We start from the raw sequence: 25,375 nt of genomic DNA on the forward strand, positions 1-25,375 counted from the left end.
GTGTGTGTCTGTGTAGGTGTGCATGCGTGTATGTATGAAAGTGTGCATAAGTGTGTGTGTGTGTGTGTGTGAAGGTGTGCATTTGGAATTTGTGTGTGGCTAATGACAAAGAAACACTTAGACTGGTCCTCTGTGTGTGTGTGTGTGCGTGTGTGTGTGTGTGTGTGTGTGTGTGTGTGTGACACTATTTAAAGTGAAGGCTGTTCTGGTATAAGTATAGACAGAGAGAAAGAGAGAGGGAAAGATAAAGGAAAAGAGAAAAGGGGGAGGTAGTTTGTGTGTGTGTGTGTGTGTAGGCAATAGCAAAAAGGGATAAGGGGAAGATAGGTGAATAGATAGGTTTATAAGTAGAGACGATTGGAGAGGGAGGGAGGGAGAGAAAGAGAGAGAGAGAGAGAGTCAGACAGACAATGAATACACACACACACACACACATTGAGAAAGAGAGAGACACAAAAGAGAGAAAGAGAAGAGGGTAGAGAGAGAGATAAAGTGAGTGTGTGAATGTGTCTCAATGTATGCATGCGTGTGTGTGTGTGTACGTATGAGTGTACCTGTGTGTATAGGTGTGTCTGTGTGTTCAGCTGCAACATATTTTGGTCTGAAAAAGCAAAGAAGAAGAAGAGAAAGGAGGAAAAATTTGATTTTTCCACAATGTTCCACAGGAACTCTGCTCTTCCTTTCTCATACAAACACACACAGGCATATATACGATAAATATATATATACACACACTCACACGCGTATATGTATATATGTATATATATATATACATGTGTGTGTGTATGTATACAGGTGTATCTTTTATCTTTTCCTTGTTTCAGACTGTGGTCATGCTGGGGCATCACCTTGAAGAATTTCTTTTTAGTGAAATGAATCGACTCCAGGACTTTCATCCTTTAAAGCCTGATTCTTATTCTGTTTTTGTTTTTTGCTGAACCACTGAGTTATGGGGACATAAACACACCAACACCGGTGGTCAAGTGGTGGTGGGAGACTAATACATGCAAAGGCACACACACATGCATAGACACACACACATATATCTATGACAGGCTTCTTTCAGTTTCCGTCTACCAAATCCACTCACAAGGCTTTGGTCAACTCAAAGCTACAGCAGAAAACACTTGTCCAGGTTGCCCTGCAGTGGGACTGAACCCCAAACCATGTGATTGGGAAGCAAACTTCTTATCTCACATTCACACACACACACATACACATATATATATATGTGTGTGTGTGTATGTTTATATATATATATATACACACACAAACAGTTATATATCCACACACATACTAACATACACATGCATACATTCACACAGATACATTCACACAGATACACACACACACACATAGCTATACTCACATATCTACATACATACACACATACATACAATAACCCAGAACAATCAAGAAACCTCTACACACACAATCCAGCAAAGGACTCAATACATTTTAAATGTAATTCTGTTGTTTGACTCATGGAACAACACAGTCTCTCACTCTCACATCATCATCATCATTTTAAGTCTGCCTTCCATGCTGTCATGGGTTGGACATCTTAGCAAGACTCAAGGGATTGCAGAACCAAATCTCAGTGCAGTGCCTCAGATTTTGACATGGTTCATTGGGCTGGATGCCCCACCAAGTGCCAACCACTTTGGAGAATGGTTGGTGGTTTATGGCACCAGCACCAGTGAGGTCGCCTTGACACTTTTTAGACTAAAAAGTAGAAGGAGGAGGGGACGGCTTAGTCATTTTAAGTGAGGTGTTGGGAGGAGTAGGAATAGGTTTAATATTGTGGGGGAGATCCATGGCCAACCCACGTTTTATATGGGTGGATGGCATGTGGGGAGAGAGAGCGAGAGAAGTATAAGCAGATATCTCAAGATGAAGGATGAAAGGGTCATGAATTAAAACTTTCACATTCATGTGTGTGTGTGTGCACAGGCATAGCTGTGGGCTTAAGAAGTTTGCTTTGCAACCATGGGGCTTCAGGTTCAGTCCTAATGCGTGGCACCTCGGGCAAGTGTCTTCTACTATAGCCTTGGGCCGACCAAAGCCTTGTAAGTGGATTTGGTTGACAGAAACTATGCGGAAGTCAATCACGTGTGTGTATGCATTAGTTCCCCCCTCACACACACACACCACTTGAAAAATAGTGTTGGTTTGTTTACATCCCTGTAACTTAGTGGTTTGGTAAAAGAAAGTGATAGAATAAATACCAGGCTTAAGAAAAAAATGTATTTGGGTTGATTTGTTTGAATATGGTGTTGCCCCAGCATGGCCACAGTCCAATTACTGAAACAAGTAAAAAATAAAAAAGATATATGGAGAAAAAAAACAGACAGACAGACAGCCAGAGTGAATTCGAGTGAGAGATAGTCAAGTAAAATTATAAATAGTCATTGTGAAAAGTTTTTGTTCTCACCCCTCCCGCTTCCCCACTCATTACCAATTTACTGTAATTCCACAGACCTAAAGGGAATTGGTCAATATCCAAGATTGGAAATAATCTTTGACATGCTTGAAATCATTCTAATTCCAAAGGTGACAACATGAAAGAGGAGGAGGAGCAAAGACGAACACAATATATCAATGTGTTGTGCAATTCAAGACGATATGTTTGACCGTTTGGCATTTAAACTACCCAGATCTGGCCCTTATTTTGTCCCTGTTTTATGTTCAAACCAACTAGATCTGGCCTCTCAGACCTACCCTGCAATGCCATTCTAAAAATAAACAATCACATAAAAGAAATATCTTAAAGTTACAAGAAAATGTATGAATAATTGAAAACATTTTGAATAAATGAAGATTTGACAGAATGTAATCTGTGGTTGGTAAAGGGTTAACCAAGATATGTTGATGTGTTGCTGCGACAATACATTCCCCCTGGATAAACCGGAGGAAACTTGGGAGTTGAATATGAAGGGTAAAACAACTGGGTTTTTGTCAATCGTAAAAACTCGTCAAGGATTGCTTACCTCAGAATTCAACTGCTGACTTTACGAAGAATATATAGATTCCTTCTCATGAATAATGTAAACAAACTAATAAGAGTGGGAAGAAATTTAAAGAATGGCACATGCAGGGGTGGCAGCATCAGTTTAATAACAAAAGAGGCAACGCAGTTTGGTTAAGGAAACACAGAGCAAACATTTAATATATATTTAAGAGAGGTGGGGGAGAGGTGGGAGTGTATAGTGGTTATGGAACATTCTTCAGGTCTCACAGACTTCGTCTTCCAATATCATGTCACTGTTTCCATCATACTGTCTGGTCGGCTGGCTGGCCGGTTGGCTGGTTGGCTAACTGCAGCGATGGTGGCTGATGGTATTGGTGGTGGTGGTAGCGATACCTGGGTACTGCAGTTCTGCTTTTGGCAGTGATGCTGGTGGGCGGTGGCTGCTGTGGTATTGATGATGTTATTAATTATAATAATATCGATGATGATGATGATGATGATGATGATGATGATGATGGTGGTGGTGGTGGTTAAGGTGTTTGGGGGTGTAGGGGTATAGGTGAAGTAGTAAAGGTGATGGCAGTATTGTTATTTTTGTTGTTGTTGTTGTTGTTGTTGTTGGTGGTGGTGGAAGGAGGTGGCAGTGCATAGGGCTGGTGGTTAGGTTTATGTGTCTGTAAGTGTTTGTCAGTCAAGTATCAGACTACTGCAACGGTAAGAACAACAGAAAAGAGAAGCAGGTTGTGTGAGCAGAGAGAGAGAAAGATATATATACACAGAGAGAGAGAGAGAGAGGGAGAGGGAGAGAGAGAGAGAGAGAGAGAGGAGTACGTTTCATTCAGGGTACCATGATTCATCTTCTATGTATAGTGCTGCATTGTTGAGGGATACGGTCATTTCACACACACACACAATAATCTAACCTGATTATACACACTTACATATAAACACAGTCTCTCTCACACACACATAAATTAGCATGTACTCACACATATACACACAGCATACATTCACTCTTTCACAACATTGTTATACATTCTCTCTCTCTTTCACACACACACAGTCTTAAGAATTTTTAACCCTACACACAAATCTCTATAAACATACATTTATATCTATATTTACACACACAACACACTCTTGTGTGTCTACAGCCATGTACCAGCTCATTCCGGTGTATATATTCATACTAAATTACTTGTAAGTCTACTCCTGTAGCTTACTCATGCAGTTTGCAACAAACACACCATCCACCGGCTTTAAACACCAAATTTTTCTGACATCAATTTTCTGTCATATGAGCCAAACCTTCGTCTTCCCTGTGAATGTTGCAAACAACTACATCTATGAAGTAATCTTGTTACACTGCAAGTTGGTGTTAACATAATTAATGCAGAGAATATTGAAAAAGCTAACGAGAAAAACACATTAGACAGTGAAGAAGAGGAGAGGCAATATTTGTCATTCATTTGTTTTACTTCTGTTTTTCTATGTTAGCATGGGTTAGGTGAGTATGTGATTGAGGCATTGCTTTTGTGATTTAGAGTTGGATGCCCTTCCCATCACCACTAACCCTTAGCTGTTTCTTAAGTGAAGAATTTCTTATTCCACATTTCTTCATGGGTGCAAAACCAGCAGATAATTTGTTGAGAGGGGAAATGACATCACCAGTTGTTGTTCAATTTTTGGAGAACAAATGCGAACACACAGACACGCATAAGTGGCTGCACACACACACCCACCCACCTAGATCACCTTCATCTTCATGGCATGGGTCAGGTAAGTCCAAGTCCCCTCCCCTCTACTAAGAGCCACTGACCTTAAAACATAGATGCTGGTATGTGCTATTTGGTTTGGTCTTTACACCTGGATGCCATTCCTAATGCCAATACTTTACAGAACGTTCTGGATGCCACTCGGTTGAATAATCTTTGGTGAGACAGGACTAGAGGGACCTCAAAGCCATACATCTTCTCCATAGACTTGGGAACAGAGGGGTAGAGAGGAGCATTTGAAATGTTTTTGGTGGAGCAATGAAAATGCTTTGAACATCATCATTGCCAAAACAAACAAGTGTAGAAACATTTGGGGGGACTGATTTGGAACAGTATTTTTTTATTATTGGATTATCCGATTTAATTGATGTACAAATATTATCATTATTATTATCATTATCATCATCATCATCATCATCATTATCATTATCATACCTGTGCTTGTTTTGATATTAAAATTGTAAAAAATCAATTTTGTTTGTAAGGCATTTTGGAGCTGGGTTTGCAGCCCCTAAGCAGGTTTCATTCTTGCACTTATGACCTTTGCTCATTCAGCCAACCCCTTTATAGAGAAAACAATAGATAGGGGTAGGAACCCTTGTACATGATAATTGTAAATCTGGAGAGGGACAATAGTAACAGAAAGGTTAGCAATGGAGGTTGGGAGTTGGTGGTGGGGGTAATACGGGGGCGGGGTATAAATGTAGATGTGGATAGTACTTTATAATGTAGGGTTCATTTGATGAGGTGAATGCAGAGAGGGAAAGAAAGGCAGGGGATAGGTAGAGGGGGGGAGCCAGGGGAAGAGTGATTGGCAATGACAGAGGTATATGAAGAGTATAAAGGGGAAATTGGGTAAATGAGGAGTGGAGGGCATGATTGGAAATAACAGAAATGGTCAAAGAGAGTAATGTATGAGGTGAATGCACGAGAGGGGAAAGAAAGGCAGGGGATAGGTAGAGGGGGAGCCAGGGGGAAGAGTGATTGGCAATGACAGAGGTATATGAAGAGTATAAGGGGAAATGGGTAAATTGAGGAGTGGAGGGCATGATTGGAAATAACAGAAATGGTCAAAGAGAGTAATGTATAGAGCAGGGAAAGGACTAGTTTAATGCAGCCTCCCATAGAAGCGAGGTGAGGTGAATCCGGTTTCCTCATAGTTTTATAATTGGTTTTTATCTGAAGAGTTTCTCATAGGAAATTCTTTCCATGTCTACCTAACATGCAAATCTTTGTGATTCCTATTGAGATATGAAACACGTGTAATGGAGAATAAACAATACCAAAAAATTTCCATTTTCCTATTATATATATATATATACACACACACTAGACTACCGATGCAACTTGTATTTTTTCGTTGTCCAATCGAAGGTTAGAGTTTCTTTTCTTTCAGGGTTAAGAAGTTATTTTCGGAATATTTTTCCCATTATGCACCATTTTAGGTACTTATACCCCCAAACCCCCTAATATCTCAAAAACCACTCATTCTATTTATGTGAAACTTGTTTTATTCCGTTTGTATTTACATTTCAAAGAGAACTTAATTCATAGTATTTTCCAATTATGTGCCAGTTTGGCTGGGTAACATTGCAAGCAAGATTCAAGCTCACATTTAATGTATTATAGATATAGATATATATATATATACACTAATCTACAAAAGAAATGTTGCACTGTAAAGGATTGCTTCACATACGGTATTGAGATTATATTAATTTTATCACATTTCTTGGCAATTTGACACCAGGAAGATATCACTGACCCACAACAGCACTCTCTTTTGAAAACAAGGATTGCATGTAGGGTTCAAACTTACTCACTTTTCATGAACATGGTAATACTCACAAACACGTCTTTATGAAAAGCATAATGCACATGCAAACATTGACTCACTGGGTATAAAAGGCACCCAAATCTACTATTCATTTCCCGAACGCAGCAAGCATGCCAAGACTGACACAGATTCAGAGGGAGTAAGCCACTGGATGTCTCCGTGCTGGTCAACACCCATGGGTCATTGCTAATGACTTGAACTGCAGACAATTGAGGGAACAATACAATGCCATAAATGATCGTCCACACAGTGACCGACCAAGGGTTACAACGGCACATCAAGATCACCACCTGTACTGACAGCACTTGCAGGACCAATTCCAGAGGGCAACAGAATCAGCCTAGCAGACCAAAGGGACTCACCACAGACCATTTGCGCAGAGATAGTTTGCTGCCAGCTGAGATCTTTCAATCTGTCTTGTTGACATCCAGCTAGGGACCCCATCCTCACCAATCTCATCGAAAGGCACGTCTGCAGTAGGCTCAAAAACGTTAGAACTGGCGATATGAGCAATGGAGGACTCTAGTCTTCTCTGATGCATTTCTGTGGCAGATGGCAGAGCTAGGGTTTGGAGAAGAAGGGGTGAATGTCATGCTGATGAAGGGAGACTCACAGGGAGGACAGAGCATCATGGTATGGAGCAGGATTACACTCAACCAGAAACTTGGACCAGTGGTCTTCTAAAACATTGGGGCATTGGAGTAACCACTGCCTGCTACATCGACCAAGTGTTGAGGCCTCACATTGTGTCATACTTTACCCGTCATCAGAATCACGTGTTCCAACATGACAACACCCGTGCCCATACTGCCAGGTTGACAACAGACTTCCTCCAACAGCACAACATCCAGACACTGCCCTAAGTCTGAACTTGAACCCATAGAGCACCTGTGAGACGAAATCCAAAGAAGGTTAAATGACATCCATCCAAGGTCGACAACTGCAGCACAATTCACTGCAAGTTTTGACAAAGTGTGGGCAGCTGTCCCCATGGCCTTCATCAATCATTTGATGCAGTCAATGTACAGAAGATGCCTGGTGGTAATCTACCCTAACGGTGGTCACGCAAGATATTGAGTTTATCTCTTTGGATCCAGGACACTCCGTCATCACGTGACACCATGTTTCAGGAAGTGATGTTTTATCATTAGGAAAGAACGGTTTCTTAATTAGCACACTTCACTCTGATGCTATGGCAGTCTGTTGATGAACCTGGTTCTATTTAGTTTACATTTCTTTTGTGGTTCAGTTTATAATACTTTCACAAGAAGAGTGACAGTGACTTTGAAGTGTTGGCCTTTTCCTTGTATTGTTATTTCTACTTATCTGTTTTATGAACTCATCATTAAATGTGGTAACACTAGCTTAACTATTGCTTTTTCATGTAGATGGCATATAAGAGTAATTTAGTCAACATTTCCTTTAATCCTTTTGTTACCGTCTTTCTGTTGAAATCCATTGTCTTTGCTTTAGTTTGGAAAAGAATGAAGAATTGAGTAAGATGACTTTGTCCTCATTACTCAGCTGCTATTTGAAATATTAATTAACATGGACATTTTGATGGAAGAAGCTTTTAATTTAGATCACCTAAAATCAGGAAATTTATTTGATAAAAGCAAGGGTGGTCACAGATGGGTTGGCATTAAAATGGTTAAGTAAATTACTTGAATAAAATTTCCAAAAATCCATAATCTTGGGTATCACCATCACTGCCACCTCTCTTCTACCATCATACAAAGAAATCTCATTGTGATCACTTGTCTTGTTAGAAATAGTAGCCAAATGCTTCTCAGATCAAACATATCCATCTGAAGCAAGAAACGACAACATTATATACCGTAAATCCTCGAGTATAATACACACCCCTTCTCTAACTTGAGTCAAGGAGGTCTATATAACGTCCTTGGTTTGTACAGGTTTAAGTCCTGCTTATAAAAAACCTTAGTAAAGACCCACAGTAGTTCAAACATTTAATACTGGTATTTAATTATCTATTGTTTGCCATGGTAATGATGCAAACTGCCAATACAAACAGCAGGATGAACTATTTACCACTAAACTATTAAGCACAATTCATGCGTAATTAAGCCAGCAGCACCTAGTCAAACAAACACTTCAGTGCATGCGCAATACAATAATGGTGATGTTCTTAACTGTTATATGGGAATGTAAATATGTTTGCTAATGTTTTTGTTACATGTTATTCTGTGTTCTGAATACTTTATTTTAATAAATGTTGCTTACTGCAAGTTAGGATGATTCTTTTATGACTTCATTGCTTTCAGGCTTAGCTTAAGGTATTTTTGTGCCCGACATCACAAAATGTGTCTGAATAAATATTGCCGGACAGAAAATAGAGACTCGGACATTGCTTAGAAAATATTTTTCATTTTTAACCTCGTATATAGTACACACTAGCTATTTTGAGCTTTAAATTTTGGGAAAAAAATGCGGTTTATACTCGAGGATTTACGGTATTTCAAAAAAGACAGGAATTTCATAATTGAAATACTATTTATTGATCAAAGGCCTGCTTAATCAAGATTGTCCTTGGGTCAAACAACACTATCAACTGAATGAAACATCATCATCATCATCATCAACAGTTTAACATCCACTCTTCCATGACTGCATGGGTCGGATGAAATTTGTTGAGGCAGATTTTCTATGGCTGGATACCTTTCCTTTCACTAACCTTTACCTGTTTCTAAGTGAGGTAATATTTCCCCAAGTTTTCAAGAAACAGGAGGGCAGCATTTCCAAGATGGTGACACTGATGTCAAGACAAGGAGACAGTAACACACACACAAACATCATATATGTATCTATATCTAGTTTCCTTCTGCCATATTCAATCACAAGGCTTTGGGACCGTCAGGGGTTGTAGTAAAAACTTCTTAATTTTAGGCTCACCCATGTACCTATCTATCTATATGGTTAATAAACATATATCAGAAAGAATCACCCTCTAAAAAACAGAGCAGTAATTATTACAACAAAATTTCCTATAGAGTTACCCAAGATTTCGCACCCACAAAGCCAAAGCCTTGTAGACAACTTGTCAGACTCTACAAAATTTTAAAATATCTGCGTCGCAGTTCCTCACGTCTGCGAGTTAAGCTCTTCTGAATCTATAAAGGGTTTTTCTCTCTGAATAAGGGAAAATAACCTGTACTCATTAGCATTTTTTTTGTATTCCTCAAGAACATAGACATTTAAAAATTTTATTTACATATAGGCGCAGGAGTGGCTGTGTGGTAAGTAGCTTGCTAACCAACCTCATGGTTCCGGGTTCAGTCCCACTGCATGGCATCTTGGGCAAGTGTCTTCTGCTATAGACCCGGGCCGACCAATGCCTTGTGAGTGGATTTGGTAGACGGAAACTGAAAGAAGCCTGTCGTATATATGTATGTGTGTTTGTCCCCCTAGCATTGCTTGACAACCGATGCTGGTGTGTTTACGTCCCCGTCACTTAGCGGTTCGGCAAAAAGAGACCGATAGTATAAGTCCCGGGGTCGATTTGCTCGACTAAAGGCGGTGCTCCATCATGGCTGCAGTCAAATGACTGAAACAAGTAAAAGAGAGAAAGAGAAATATATATTTTTTTTTGGAATATCAGCTTTCAATGTACATCGCATAAAACTATAAATAATAGCATATCAATACTGGGTTGAAAACCCCTTTTGGATAGAAAAAGTCAAAGGCTGGAACCCACATCATTTGTAGACATGACAGGCATCCTACCATTGGGCCAAAGCAATCCTTTGAATTTGGGTTCAAGCCCCATGAGCAACATTTGACTTTTTTTTAAGTAAAACGGTTTTTCAACCCCATATTACCATGCCATTATTTGTAGTTTTGTGCATACTTTGGGGATCCAATTCCTAAAAAAAAAGGTGCATTTCCTGTTCTCTTGACTCTTTAATAATTCTTATGACATCAAATACAGTTGTGGCCAAAAGTTTGCAACATTAGAATTTTTATATTAAATGCCCAAACTTATATTTGGTGAGAGATTATTTTAGGCAGAACAATTTTAATTAAAAGAAAAAAAGTTCAAAACTTTTGACCACAACTGTATATACATGCAAACACACACGCACTTATATAGTGAATCAGCAGTTTTGAATGAATAACTCAGACACATGTATTGAGTACATTTTCTTTTGTTTGTACACTTAGGCATGTCATATATATATACATATATATATATATGTGCTCAAATGTACTCAATTGGTGCTCTAGGTTCAGTTTCTCCTCTAAGGTGACAAAAGACAGCGTGTCTCTGGTGGAGCGAAGGAGCAAGAAGAGAGTGAGAGAGAATTTGATTTTATCGTTGCTAAGAGTGAGGCAGGCATCGGAACATTTAGTAAGACTTTGAAGCCGTAAGCAAGGCTGCCCCCCCACCCTTGCCATACTAATTATGTCACTTGAATAATAGAGTTTATCTTTCCCAGTGAGTCATTTAACTAAAACCAAGGTGCTCTTCCAGTTGATGGCAGTTTCAGCTGTTAGTGGGCCAATAACACAAACATGCGTGTGTCTGTGTATACATACATACACACACACACACACACACGTAGGTTTGTCAATACAAAGAAGAAAATAGAATTTGAAACCCGAGTGTGTCTATGTAGATATATTGTGTTTTATCTTTTCCTTGTTTCAGTCTCATTAGGCTGCGGCCAGGCTGGGGCACTGGCTTGAATAATTTTAGTTGAATGAACCAAGCCCGTTTTTTTTCTTTTTCTTTTTCCTAAGCCTGGTATTTATTCTATCAGTCGCTTTTGCCGAACTTCTAAGTTATGGGGACATAGACACACCAACACCGATTATCAAGCAGTGGTGGGCGACAAAGAGAAAGAAAGACACACACATGCATATACACTTCTTCCAGTTTCTGTCTATCAAATCCACTCACAAGGCTATTGTATGGCCCAGGGTGGCACACACTGGAATTGAACCTGGAACTATACAACCATGCCTGCCAGCAGAAGTTACAAAGTAACTTTATTACCTCTAGCGATATCATTATCATCATCATCATTTAATGTTTGTTTGAATGTCTATCAATCGGTTCTTACAAAGTTGGCTTTGCAGCATTGTCTTAGGTTCAATCCTATGGCCCAGCACTTTTCTAACAACTCTGGGGCCAACACTTTGAGTGAATTTGGGAAGAGAGAAACAGGGCAAAATCCTGTCGTACATATCTGTATGCTTGATAACCAGTACTGGTTTGTTTACATCCCTTGTAACCTAGTGGTTCAGCAAAAATGACCAACAGAATAAACACCAGATTTTAAAATTACTGGGGGATGATTTCATCAACGAAACACTTGAAGACAATACTCCAGCATGACCGTAGCTGAATGGTTGAAACAAATTAAAATTAAGCCTGTTCATCATTTTTGCAATGCATAAATTTGCCTCCTTGCTTGTCCCATCTGCCACAGTTGTTACTTATATCCTCCTACCCGGGTAGACTGAGATGCCCACGGACAAGCTGCTGCTGCTGCTGACATTAAACAAAAGGCTAACCACTTATGCAAATCAGTCAGTCCAGTTCTCGGGAGCTTCTGGATTTGTTGTGTATATAAACAGATTGGTTCCTTCTTTCTTTGGGAATGGTCAAGTGATGAAGAAACCTTTCAGGAGAACCCAAAACATGTTTACTACAGAAGTTATATACATATCTACACAGGGTGTTTGGGCTAAATTTGACAGTTTACATAAAAGGAAAAAACACTATTCCATACAAAAATAAAAGTATTTTTAAAAAAAACATCAACAAGATAATATTTTACTCAAAATAGCCACCCTCAGCTTCCAGCAATGGCCTCAAGATGGCTACAGAACCTGGTGCATGTGTTCCTAGAAAAGTGTTCGAACACCTTGATCTTGGCATTTCAGGCAGAACAGCTGGTGTCTTTCTCAATCCTACACCACACATGGGATTACAATCAGAAGAATTAGGTCAGAAATTGGGGCTGGTGAAGTTGTAAAAATTCTTTGATGACCACTTCCAATTCTTTCCAGAAGTATGAGCAAGGAGCCAAATCCTGCTGCCACACACATGGTCTTGCAGCAGCAGCCCTCTCAAGCTAGGGTTTGACCAGTCTCCATCAGATTCACATAGCTGTCTGAATTGTACCTAAAGATGTGTTTAAAAGTTATGGGACAGCATGATGTCACCCCCAAAGACAATCATAGTTTAGTGGGTATTTAGCTTTCATGATGTCCATATCACATCTTACAGCCATCAGGTTTGCATTTGGAGTCAACCATTCCATGTGAACATTGATAGCAATCCAAGTCACATTCTCTCCATGAAAACAAGGGTCTGAAGAGATGCAGCAGTGCTCCCTGTTCCTCATAAAGGTACACTTTTGAAACTTAAAGCTTTCCTTTGCTTGTGTGGATTGGACAGAGTTTATGGAGGCTGATTGCTCTGCCTAATCCCCTGTTGCCAAGCAAAGGAATGTTTCTCTGTGGCCAGACAGGTTTTTGTGGAAGATTAGAAATGAAAGGAGATATTTTTTAAAAACAGTGTGATGCCAAGACAAGGACAGACACACACAGATTCTCTGTGCATTATCAACTTTGTTTCTTCTACAACTACCACTTTTTCTGTATATAATACTTTTGAAGACTTATATATAAAAAGGTAAAGTATGTCGTGCCCCTGAATGATCACAACTTTAGGGCTGAAACGTATAAAAGAATAAATTACATATGCATGTAGGGGGGGGGGGGCAACAGGACAGGGAGTAGATGTCTTGTAGTGGTGACAAAAGAAATCCTAACACAAGTTCTTTAGACAAGTCTTTGGAGTAAGGATTGCTGCTCTCAGTTTTTTAAGGAGTTGAATTTTCTGTCAAACTGGTAAACTCTTTACTTTGTAACAAAATGAAAAAAATTACGGTTTCTGTCTCCAGTTTGGAACCCGTCTTGTCCAGATTATTGATCTACTGGAAGCTGACCAGAAATGCAATCAGAAGATCTGTCAGTCATTTACCATATCTTGCTTTGCTGGGCATCAGTTTTGATGTCTACCAACTGACTTGGTAGAAACCCACAAAATTACCATCTTTTCAACAACTTTGGTCACCTTTTTGAATTCAATTCTCTACCACCCATGGTCGTGCTAATAAAGAGAAAAAAATAAAATAATAAAAAAAAAGTACAGCACCCATGGCTTTTGGGGAAATTTTTTTCACACTCAGGACCATTGAAGCAGGGAATAAAAAAGCATTCACCTTTCAGGACATTGCAACTTCCAAAATCCTTTCCTCTTAACATTTCTCTATTTTTGTCATTCATTCGATTCCCTGCTACTTTTACCTATCATTGTCCCCTATATTTACTTTTTGGCTGTTTTCGGTTTCCCTTTTTTTTTGTTTTCTTTATACTTTTCTGCCAAGATGCACAGCTGAACACTGTATGCAATGAGCTTATTGTTATTTTCTTTGACACAAACATGAATAAAGGTTAATAATAATAAAAAAAAAAAAAGGCTGGAGGGGATCCCTTGAAAATGAAACTGTGTGCGAAAAATTGAACGTAAAAAGTATTGTTTGGCCCCAAATCAATTCTGTTTGAACAGTCAAAGAGTTTTTCGCCAACCCCCGAAGGGTTGGCAAAAGCGATGTGGTGGGCAACGAAAAACCTGGCTGATCTGGAACCCAACCTAGCCCCCACCCATATCTATGGCGTTCGCCGCTAGAATAAGGAGTGGTTGGAGATCACACGGTCGTTAGCCTCAAATCGCCAGGCCTGGTCGGCATTTGTGAGAGATGCAGCATTGAGGATGAATGAAGCCAGCTCAACCCACCCCAGGTGAATGCTGCAAGAAGAGAAGTCAAAGAGTGCTCCACTAGGTTTAGAAAATGCCCAACGCATGTTACGACTACAAGGTTAACACCTTCATCAATAATTGAAATTGTTCCAGTCATGACCCTTCCAACATTTTATTTAAGCATTGTATCCAAGACTCCAATGTTCGTTGCATCTATTAAGATGATTATGCAGGATGTAATTCGAGGGTGATTTTCTACTATTTCTATGAACAGATGTCATGGAAACAGCTGATGGAGCAGCCAAGAGCCATACCTGAAATCACTTACCCACGAATAGACAAAATAGTCTTGATATATCTAATTAGTATTTTAATTAAACATCTTACTGTTGATGTTCAGCTCCCCAGGCACAATCTATCTAAGACTACACTATCAAACAGATCCCTTTTCTAAGATGGCAGACTGTGATTTGAGGAATTGGTTATTTCCAGTAGGTCAAACAACCACCTAGAAGCTTCTTCATTGAATAGCAAGATTTGATTTTTGTTTAGCCATCATCAAAAGAAACGTGGCACACATAAATAGCAATCTTTATTATTGAGTATCAGGAGACCACTGCTGAGACGCTTCCACAATATAAGAAAAACCGTTAGAAAACCAATTATAGCAGTAACTCCATCTAAGAATATTATTCCAAAATATATCAGACCGTGGATGACTAAATTACAACAGGTACACAGCCCATTGTCTGTATTATTGTACCATTCAAATCTTTTTATTCTTTACAAACAATACACAATGCTTCAAGCGAACTACAACACTCTCCTATTATTATTATTATTATTATTATAATATAAGGCAGCGAGCTGGCAGAATCATTAGCACACGGGAGGAAACGCTTAGCAGTGTTTCAGTATGTTCAGTTCAAATACTGCCATGGTTGACTTAGCCATTCATCCTTTTGAGGTCAATAAATTAAGTACCAGTGAAACATTGGGGTCAATAACTGACTTGTCCCCTAGCCCCAAATTTCAGGCCTTGAGGCTATAGTAGAAAGGATTATTATTAAATCCATTTATTTAATGTGGAATTGTTTTTGTTGGGTTATTTGAACAGCCACAGCCCTTCTTAAAAAAAAAAAAGGGGGGGGGGCAAAAGGGGGTTGTCTTGGCTAACCAGGATTCAGCTTAAGAAAGAAAGAAAAAAAAATTTAAAAAAATCAAAAAAAAAAATCGAGGGATGAGGTATTTGGCTACTGAGCTGATTAGGTTTTAAACTGCATTGGTGCATTTGATTTCCCAAGAAATGTACCCAACCTTTATAACCAAGCATACCTTCAACATTGTCCCTGTTAACAGGGGTCACCGGATCTACCTCAATGCCATAGCAACCGCCCTCACATCACCTTAACCGTTTTGGGTGTCCTCCTTTCTCAAGCCAACCCTCCCAATCTCCTCCACATTTTCCTCGGTCTACCTTGCTTTCGCTGTACATTTACCGCAAACTCTAGCACCCTCCCCATCCCATTCGCCCTTGCTAGCCATTCCACTGGTTCCTCCAACCTCAGCATCCCAATCAAGTCCTCTTATCAAACAGCCTCACCCCACACATTTCTCTCTCAAACAACTCTTATAGACCTTTCCTTTCATCTCCAACAAGAATCTTTTCCCATATAACAACACTCCACATCCCCTGAACTTCACCCAGCCAAGTGTTGCTGTCACATGCACCCTATCTCCCAAATAACAGAACCCGCTAACTGTTTTCACTAACTAAATACATGTATATACACACACACCCCCTGATTAGACAGGAGACTGGGGCCAATTATAGCAGGTCATGCAACTATTGAGAAAAATGGCAATTGACGTTGGAATTGAACCAAGACCTCTCTAAATGCTATGAAAAGCAAAATGGAAATCCTTTGATTGGTTCCATGAAACAACGAAGAGTTACTGGGAGCTGAAATAATTAACTCTTCAATGCCAAACAGTTCAACCAACAATCAATGTTTGGAGAGAAGAAGAAAAATTGGCCAAAGTCCCAAACAAGCATTCAAGTTGCAGAGAAATGGAAATCAAATCAGACAAACAAATTCTCCTGAGAAGACATCAAACAACAGGCAAGCAGATAAAAAACAGAACACTAAAAACCACCCAATCACCATTATTAGAGAAAGAAGTGTAACTAATTAGGAACAAACGATAACGAGTGAAGAATATAAATAACTGGAAGGACAGTTACCTTTTACTTACATCAGACTGTGGCCATGATGGGGCACCACCTTGAAAGGTTTTAGTTGAACAAATTGACTCCAGTACTTAAGTTTGGTACTTATTTTAAGGGTGTCTTCAGCCAAATTGCTAAGTTACAGGGATATAAACAAACCAAGTGGTTAAGTGGGAGTAGAGGAAAAACATCCCCCTCCCACACATTTCCCTTCTACCAAATTCATTCACAAGGCATTAGTCGACCCAGGGTTGTAAGATACTTTCCATGCAGTGAAATTGAACCCAAAACCATGAAATTGAAAAGCAAACTTAACGAGGCAACCACCAGAAATTAATTACATTAGATAACAATTATCCACAGAAATCAAAAGAAAACCTATCAACCAGATGCTGTCACCCATGATGGAGCAATTAGAAGAAATCAAGAAATCCAGCTTATGGACCCTGAATGTTCTGCTTATATTGTGCTGTGATTGCTAACCCCAAACATATTGGTAAATAATAGAGATCAATCCTAAAGAGGGAAAGACAAAAACCCAATTAAATTGAATGACTTCCAAACAAATATCAGAGAAAAAAAAAAATTTCTATCAAGTTTGAAGGGAAAAATAAATTCACAAATCAGCCATGACCTTATGATGGATTACCTAAAGTTAAAAGAGAAGTGTCAACAAGAATCTCTAAAGGGAACATTAATCAGTCCTAAAAAAAGACTGCAAGCTTTAAATGAAAGGTTTTGCTTGCTTAAAATATTACTATGTTACATGAAACCGACAGGCAGTACATAAAATCATGAAAGGTTGTGAAAATTGGTCATTAGCAGGATTTGGGGAGAAGGACCAGGAATATAAGCAATGCAACAGTGATGCAAACAACATGGTTGGATGAACAACTGAGTTAGCACTGGGCAAACAGCTCTCCTAAAATGTAACAATGAAAGCCAACATCTCGCTGAAGACCAAGATCCATCTTTTCCACTTGTTGGTTCTGCCTGTCCACCTCTACAGCACCGAGACCTGGACCATCATCAAGGGGTTCCGAATGCAGCGTCTTCGTCAGATCCATGGTGTCTCTACGTGACTGAATCTCATGCAACATCTGAGAACAATGCCAGAGACAGCAGAGGCTAGAGTGGTTTGGCCACATCTGCAGCATGAACAGCAAAAGACTACCACACCAATTTTTGTGGCAGCAGCGACCCACACACTGGAGAATCCAGTGTACCAAACCAAAGACGACATGGATGAAACAAAATGAGGAAGATCTGAAGACACTGAATCTTGACCATGTTAAGGCTATGGATCAGAAAGTGAGGAATAACATCACTAGAATCTATCATCCAATGGCACCCACAGTAGCGTATTGGTTGAGAGGACAGCTTCCCCATCAGTCGCCAGCAAGGGATTGAAGAATAAAATTGGGTTATTGGAAAATTATCAAGGGTCACCTGGGGGAGAGCCAATATTGCTATACAAAGCTCACACATACCATTTTAACTTTCACTTTTCCATGTTTGCATGGGTCAGATGAAATTCTTAAACCCGTTTTTAAAAGAATAACAAACAGTGAGCTTGATGCGCCAGAGAGGCTGGCAGTTACATCTGCAGAAAATGCAGGAGGCTCAAAATGATGAGTGTGTAGCAGGTTTGAATGAGATGTGTAAGCTGTATACAAATTGCTTGAATACATCACTTCAGGATCATTGTGAAACAATGTAGAGACTAATGAACAGGCAATTAGGAAAGAAAAGAATCTGGGCTTGAGAACTGACCAGCTCATCAACAAAGGAGTCCTTCCATGATATCTGTGAAGTTTAAAAACAAAAGGGGGCTTGGCTGTTTCTTACTCCTGAATACTCCAGTCACTCCACCTGATCAAGATCCTTCCATCTATAATAAATGCCATTAAGAGACTGACAACAGAATGGAACCAGAAAGATTCTACAACTTTTAAAGCCTGATAGATGCGAAGGTCTTGTCATAAGTCGGAAAAAAGGGAAACATTTATGGAGAACTAACAAGAAATAACAGCTTGTATACGAGATCTTCGTTTGTACCTATTAGCCCAGGTGCATGGGGCTATGGAAAATAGATATGCATAAAAGCCTAGAAATGCTCAGGTTCCCCAAATAAGAACTGAAGAAACCAATTCTCTAGACAACTAATTAGAGGAATAGTAAAAATTTGAAAAACATTCTAGGAATTCTCTAGATCAACCTCAGTGTATAACTGGTACTTATTTCATTGACCCTGAAAGGATGAAAGGCAAAGTTGAACTCAGAATACAAAGAGAGAGGAAATACTGCTAAAACATTTTGTCTGGCATACCAACAATTCTGCCTTCATGTACATAGATAAGACACCTATTACAGGAGTGCAAAGTTAGCCACACAAGTAATTTAGATAAGAGGGTTGTATTAGCTTGAACGAAAGAGCCTCACCACAAATGCAACATTCAAGACAGTCACTATAAAAAAAAACCTAATCATACATAAATATCTTCCAGTCATTTCATCAGGTTGAGCCAATAATACCTAAACATTTTTTCTCCCCTCCCCAATCCTTTCTGTCAAAGAGGGTAGGCTCGAAACATTAAAGACTTTTCCATTCTTTCCAAGCATTAAACTATACACCAGCTTGATCCTTCATTTACAGTAAACTTGAACTATACACATCATCGTTTAACTGTCCGTTGTCCATGCTGGCATGGTTTGGGCAGTTTGAAGAGCTGCACCACATCCATACACATCATGCTTCTAACATTCACTTATTTTCATCATGCTTGTATGGATCAGGGTGGTGTTCTTAACATCCAAGCCGTCCTTCTCCCGACAAAGCAGCTAAATAGATTAATTGCCTTTTCAACAAACGGCCCTTATGAGGGCCACATTTTACGTTTTGTTTTCTCCTGATTGTTGAATGCGATCGACTTATTTTCGAGGTATTTTTTTTTGCTTTGATAGTAGTTTAAAAAAATTTTGTCTGCACTTGATGTATACCAAATATTTTTGAAATTTGAACATTTTCCATTATGTGCAAACTTTCTGGTTTCTACATACAGGGCTTCAATTCTTGTAGATTTTAAAATGTCTTTTGTTCCATGAAATTTTTACTTTTCAGCAACTGGACATATTGATGTGGCAGACTCTTGATAAAAATGTTTTCTTGTTTTAAAGCAAGACAACACCCCCTCCCTGCCACCAACTGGATATGTCTTCATGGAAGATTGGAAATAAGTGTCCTCATACAAGAAGTTGTTTCTAGTTTTCCAGGGACATGCATCATGAAATATTAGGGCATTCAAAAAAGTAACTGCATTTTTTTCACCATCATGAAATATGAATCAACCAATCATGCGAGAGCCAAGGCTGAATGGAGAAGAAGTGTCTAGAAACAGCAGATCATCTCTTCTCTCTGGCAGTGAGTCGTTCATGGTTATTTCAGTAATTAACTGCATGGAGGATAAGAACTTTATGAAACAGCAGATTTGACATTGCTTACTGGATGAAATTCAAAAATAAAATAGAAGCAATGAAAAACATCCATGAAGTATATTTGGATGCATTGAAAGCTTGGTTTAAATGGCATATAGATGGCAATTGTGACACATCTGACAAGCCTCACTCTAGAAGACGACCTCAGATCAATGTGAAAGCTTCAAAGATTTGGCACAAAAATGTCATGTTCAACTTTCCACAAACATCACAAGCTCGAGAACCAAACACAACATTTCACCATCAATAGTAAACTTCTAACCAAGAACAACCTGTCATTTCTGCAGCACATTGTTAGAGGTGATGAAAAATGGGTTTTGCATCACAACAGAAAACAAAAAAAGTCAATGGTTATCACATGAGGCCAGTGCCAACACCAAAACTCCACCCACAAAAATCTTTGCTGCTCTGTGTTTGGTGGAACATGTAAGGACTGCCAACAGCTTGATCATGTAAATGAAAAATTATGTCAAAAATAGTCTCAGATTTGGTGAACAAGAAAAGCTGTTCTTCTCCAGCAAGAAAGGCATGGCTATACTCTTCAAAACAAACCTAAGTAAAAAGTAAGACTGTTTGGATGGGAAGTCCTTCCACATTCCCCATACTCACCTGATTTAGAACCTTTCCATCTGTTCCAATCTCTAGAATATTTTATAAGAGACAAAGCATTCAGAAACAGAGAGGAAGTGGGGGGGGCACCTTTCAGACAGTTTTCTGGCATAAAAAAGTTACTTCCCTGTTGGGCTGCAGTCATTGAAAACCATGGAGATTACATTCGTTCTCATATGCTTTCTGGTGAAAGACAATAACTTTGTGAACACCCTAATAGCTGTGATTGACATTACTCATATGAAGGTGATGTCAAGACAAGGGGACACAATGATGAAGGTCTTTCAATTTCCATCAACCAAATTCACTCACGAAGGGTCAGCCCTAGATTATAGCAGACAACACTTACTTGCTCAAAATGCCATACATCAGGATTGAACCAGAAACCATGTATTTGGGAAGCAAACTATACAATCAAACCAACACCTATATTACATACACATCCAATATATAAAATTGAGACAGTATTAAATTAAAATAGTAATCTTTAGGTCATGTTTAATGTATATATATCATTGAAAGGCAAATTGCTGCAGTAATTGCTTGAGATAACATCTCATATGGACAGTGTTTCTAAACTATATCACGAGATGAAAAATATCCTAGTCATGGCCAGCAAGAATGCCAGATGCATTTCAGTGCTGTCAATGACACTTTCACAACCAGCCATATGCCTAGATGTTGCCTCTGATAAAGGCAAACAGTGAATAAATGTTCACTGACAATAAAAACTTGCTATACGCAATAGAAGCAGTATCAAATTAAAATAGCCTACTTTGTGTCAATGTATATACATCACTGAAAGGCAAGTTTACTGCAGTATTTGTCCAGAAATAACATCTCATATGGAAGTACTGTGTTAAAAAAACAAATATTGCCCCAGCAGTGGCTAACAAGAACATCAGATGCATTTCAGCACTGTTGGGCCCTGTCACTTGCCTCCAATACATAGGAAAACAGTGAATAAACATTCACTGATATTGCAAATAGTTGCCAGGCTGAATAAAAATCCGTCACATGCAATTGAAGCATCATCATCATCGTTTAACTTCTGCTTTCCATGCTGGGCATGGGTTGGACGGTTTGACTGAGAACTGGTGAACCAGATGGTTGCACCAGGCTCCAATCTGATCTGGCAGAGTTTCTACAGCTGGATGCACTTCCTAATGCCAACCACTCCAAGAGTGTAGTGGGTGCTTTTTATTTATTCACATCATTTAAAATTAATTCTGCATCAACTTGTAGCTTCAAGATTTCAATGACACGATATTATTTTTGGAATGACATTGTGAGAGCCCAGTGGTAGCCAGTGTGAACATAAAAATAGGTAGAATATTTGGGCCGGACATGGCCTGGTTAAATGCTAAAGAGTTGGCAGAAACATTAGTGTTTCAGATAAAATGCTTCATAGCATTTGCTTCTGGCTCTTTACATTCTAAAATGGCCATCTCAGCACCAAACTTTTATACACCATAATTTAATGGCAGTTTTCCATGCTAGCACAAGTTGGACACACACACACACATTTTGTTCTGGTCATTTGCTATGCTGGGGCATCAGTCAAGCAAAGTGACCCCAGTACTTATTTTCTTGGCCATTTGCCAAACAACCAACTTACAAGGAAATAAACAAACCAACATCAGATTGTGAATCAGCAGAGGACAAAGTCACATGTGTGTGTGTTTTTCTATTCTAGTCTCTGCATACCAAATTCACTCACAAAGCATTAGTTGGCCCAATGCTATTTCACAAATTAAAAAATTCATTTGGTCATCACTGAGACTAAGGATTCTGACATCATCACCAGCAAGATAAAACACAAAAACATTGGGGAAATGATTTTTAAGAAGAAAACCAAAATAATTGCTCAGACAAATGACCAGACAGAGAGAAGGGAATCTTGAAAAGTTTCATACAACACCAATAAAACAACCAGTCATCAGCTTTTCAATTTCACAAAACTTCGATGAAGAGCAAGCATGGCAGAATTGTTAGCCTGGTCATTTGCAAGGACAACTTGCTGACCTGTACTGGGTTATCACTAATTACTTTAGGTGCCTTTGCAATTGTGACAAACAAGGCCCAGTCCTTGTGTGGTGACTTGTGGGCTCTCAATTGCCCCCAAGAGCCAACAGAGGACAAGCTCTTGGTAGTGCCACAGATGCTGGACAGGTCAAAAGAACAGTAATTATGCACCACCTCTTCCCAGGGGTAAAAATAGGTTTGCATAATGGCCAATACACATAACTAGAAACAACAAAAAGCAAATTCCCAGATACATTGATGACAATTCAAAACCACCAAGACCTGGGAGAGGAAAAAATAGCTGAGAATCAAGAAGTGGAGAAAAGTCATTGATGTCCAACACTCCATAGGGAACAAAGAGGAATGTAGTTGTGATGAGAGACTTTGTCGGTGCTGCCACCCTTGAACATTGGCAATGGGACAGTTGGAAGAAGAGCGGTTACATCAGCAAGTGGATGGTAGCCGTTTGCAGTTGAGTAAACTGGAGCAACAGGACATGAAATTATGAGGCTCGCTTGGTACCAAAAATGTTTGCCAGGGTCAGTATTTGAACCCATGAGCTTATGATTGAGCCAAACATCCTAACCAGTTGGCCATCCACCTACAAGTGAAGTTGAACAAATCACTAACAAACATTATATATATGATAGAGCAGAGAGAGAGAGAGAGAGAGAGAGAGATAGAGAGTAAGAGAGAGAGAGAGAGAGAGAATGTGTGAATACATGAATATGTTACGTAAGGCTGTAAATTGGTAGAACTGTTAGTCAGGCGGAATTACAATAATTCCAGATTTGGAACGACCAGGCAACGGGGGAAAACTTTTACATCTAATTGATAAGATGAAGTTTTGTTAAAAATAGATTTTTTTTTTTTTTTAATTTTAAAAACAAAGGCAGGCAATTTGTAGAGTGAAGAAATTGTGTTAGTTATAGAATTTTCATGAGTACATACAAATACACCACAAGAAACCCATCAGGGATCTGTTCACAAAATTTACACATCATTCTAATATTCACTCGTCCATGGGTCAGACAATTTGAGGGAGTTTTCATACAGTTGGATGCCTCGCCCAATTCCAAGTCGGTCAATATTTTACCATCTTCAAACATGAACTGTACAATTGGTTGGACAATTTTAAGGAAAGATTGCAAACAAACACTGCTCTTATGACAGTGGCATTTGTTTATGACCATCATAGGATGTCACTGGAATTTCGTTATAGTCAACAACAGGGAATTGAAACTTAGAAGTACTTTCAGCAACCAACATAATTAGGGTTAGTAACAAGAAGAGCATCTGGCCATTGAAAATCTTTCATAATTCCATCTGACCAATGCAGACGTTAAAATGAAGATCTGTATTTGGTCATCATCTGGTCAAGCTTGCCATTCATCTCAGTCCAGTATTAAAAGGGGAGGTCTTTAAGGAAGCATCCAGTGTCTCAGGTGAATTGATCTCCATACACTGTGTTCAGAAGACCTGCTTGAATACAATCCATAGCAGTAGTTCAGCAGCCAGGTCTTGTTTCTTGTTTCTCAACCCCTATCCTGACGGAAGCAGGCAGAAGATCTCCAAACAGCTGTTTCTAGGTGGGATAAGTTCTCCAAACTATGTCTAAGACATTTGGGTCTTTGGAAATTGCCTAGGCTGTTCCATACAAAAGGACCGTGTTGCATGGAAAAAAATCTTACACTTTAGGTTGTTGATTTCCAGACAATATCTAGTTTGTTTAGGGCCAACCAGGCATTGCTGCTGAAATACGTAATTCGCTCCTACTCTACAAGATACAATCAGTAATTGAGAAAATTTTGAGAAGGAATCAAAATGGCTTCAATAAAAAAACAGATCAACTATTGGACAAATATTTAGTGTTCATTGTTTACTGGAAAAAGGAAAAGTTAGAAATCTTGAAGCAGTTTGTTGATTTCTGAAAGGCTTTTCACTGTCCACCATGGCAAAATGGGAGGAATACTTTTGGCCAAGGGTATGCCTCAGAAAATAACACCACCAAATCAATGGTGAGGTCGTCAGAGATACAAGTTTGACCTCAAAGACACGGTACTCCAGGAGGAAACACTGACACACCTTTTTGAGATCAATCAGAATTATGTCCTCAGAACACTCGCGAAAAGACCTCCAATATCTGATTGGCCAGCAGGACCATTGGATTTAAAAGTCGAGAGGCAGCCATTGGATATGGTTGAAAAAGAATAGAAAGGCAGGCCTGCATCCCTCCATAATTTGAATAATGCTGATGATCTTGAGATGAAGGACAATCACTATTAATCACTTGTTCCAGTAAGAAGGTGCTCTGTGAAACAATCAAGAGGAGGCTCTTGAAATAGAGTGTATCCTCAGCTGGTGACCCCTGAAACCCAGGAACATCTGGCAGCACTTTTAGAAAGAAGCTGCTTACAAGTCTGTTTCAGTTATGTTTCAGATAACCCCAAAGACTTCCTAGAAGAAATACCTGGTCTACAAACTGATATCCTTCAAAATGTTACTGAAAGAGCAAAAATTTCAAATTGAATTGGCAAGAAACTTTGGTTAAAAAACCAGTTTCCCAGATTTTATATTTCATGACTGCTGCCCCAACAACTCCCAACCTCCCCACACAACTGATAAATTATAATAACTA

The 25,375-nt window shown here is 39.2% G+C and overlaps 1 protein-coding gene across 1 annotated transcript in view; it reads right to left on the reverse strand.

Moving 5' to 3' along the window:
* LOC115223542 (tubulin beta chain) overlaps positions 1-3,141 on the reverse strand; it is a 38,122-nt gene extending 34,981 nt beyond the window's left edge. Inside the window, exon 1 of the mRNA XM_029794179.2 lies at positions 2,991-3,141. The gene's annotated coding sequence lies outside the window, so the exon portion shown is untranslated. The remainder of the gene's footprint in view (positions 1-2,990) is intronic.
* Positions 3,142-25,375: the final 22,234 nt, after the last annotated feature.

The sequence above is a fragment of the Octopus sinensis genome, linkage group LG23 (genome assembly GCF_006345805.1).
Source record: "Octopus sinensis linkage group LG23, ASM634580v1, whole genome shotgun sequence".
Classification (NCBI taxonomy): Eukaryota; Metazoa; Mollusca; class Cephalopoda; order Octopoda; family Octopodidae; genus Octopus; species Octopus sinensis.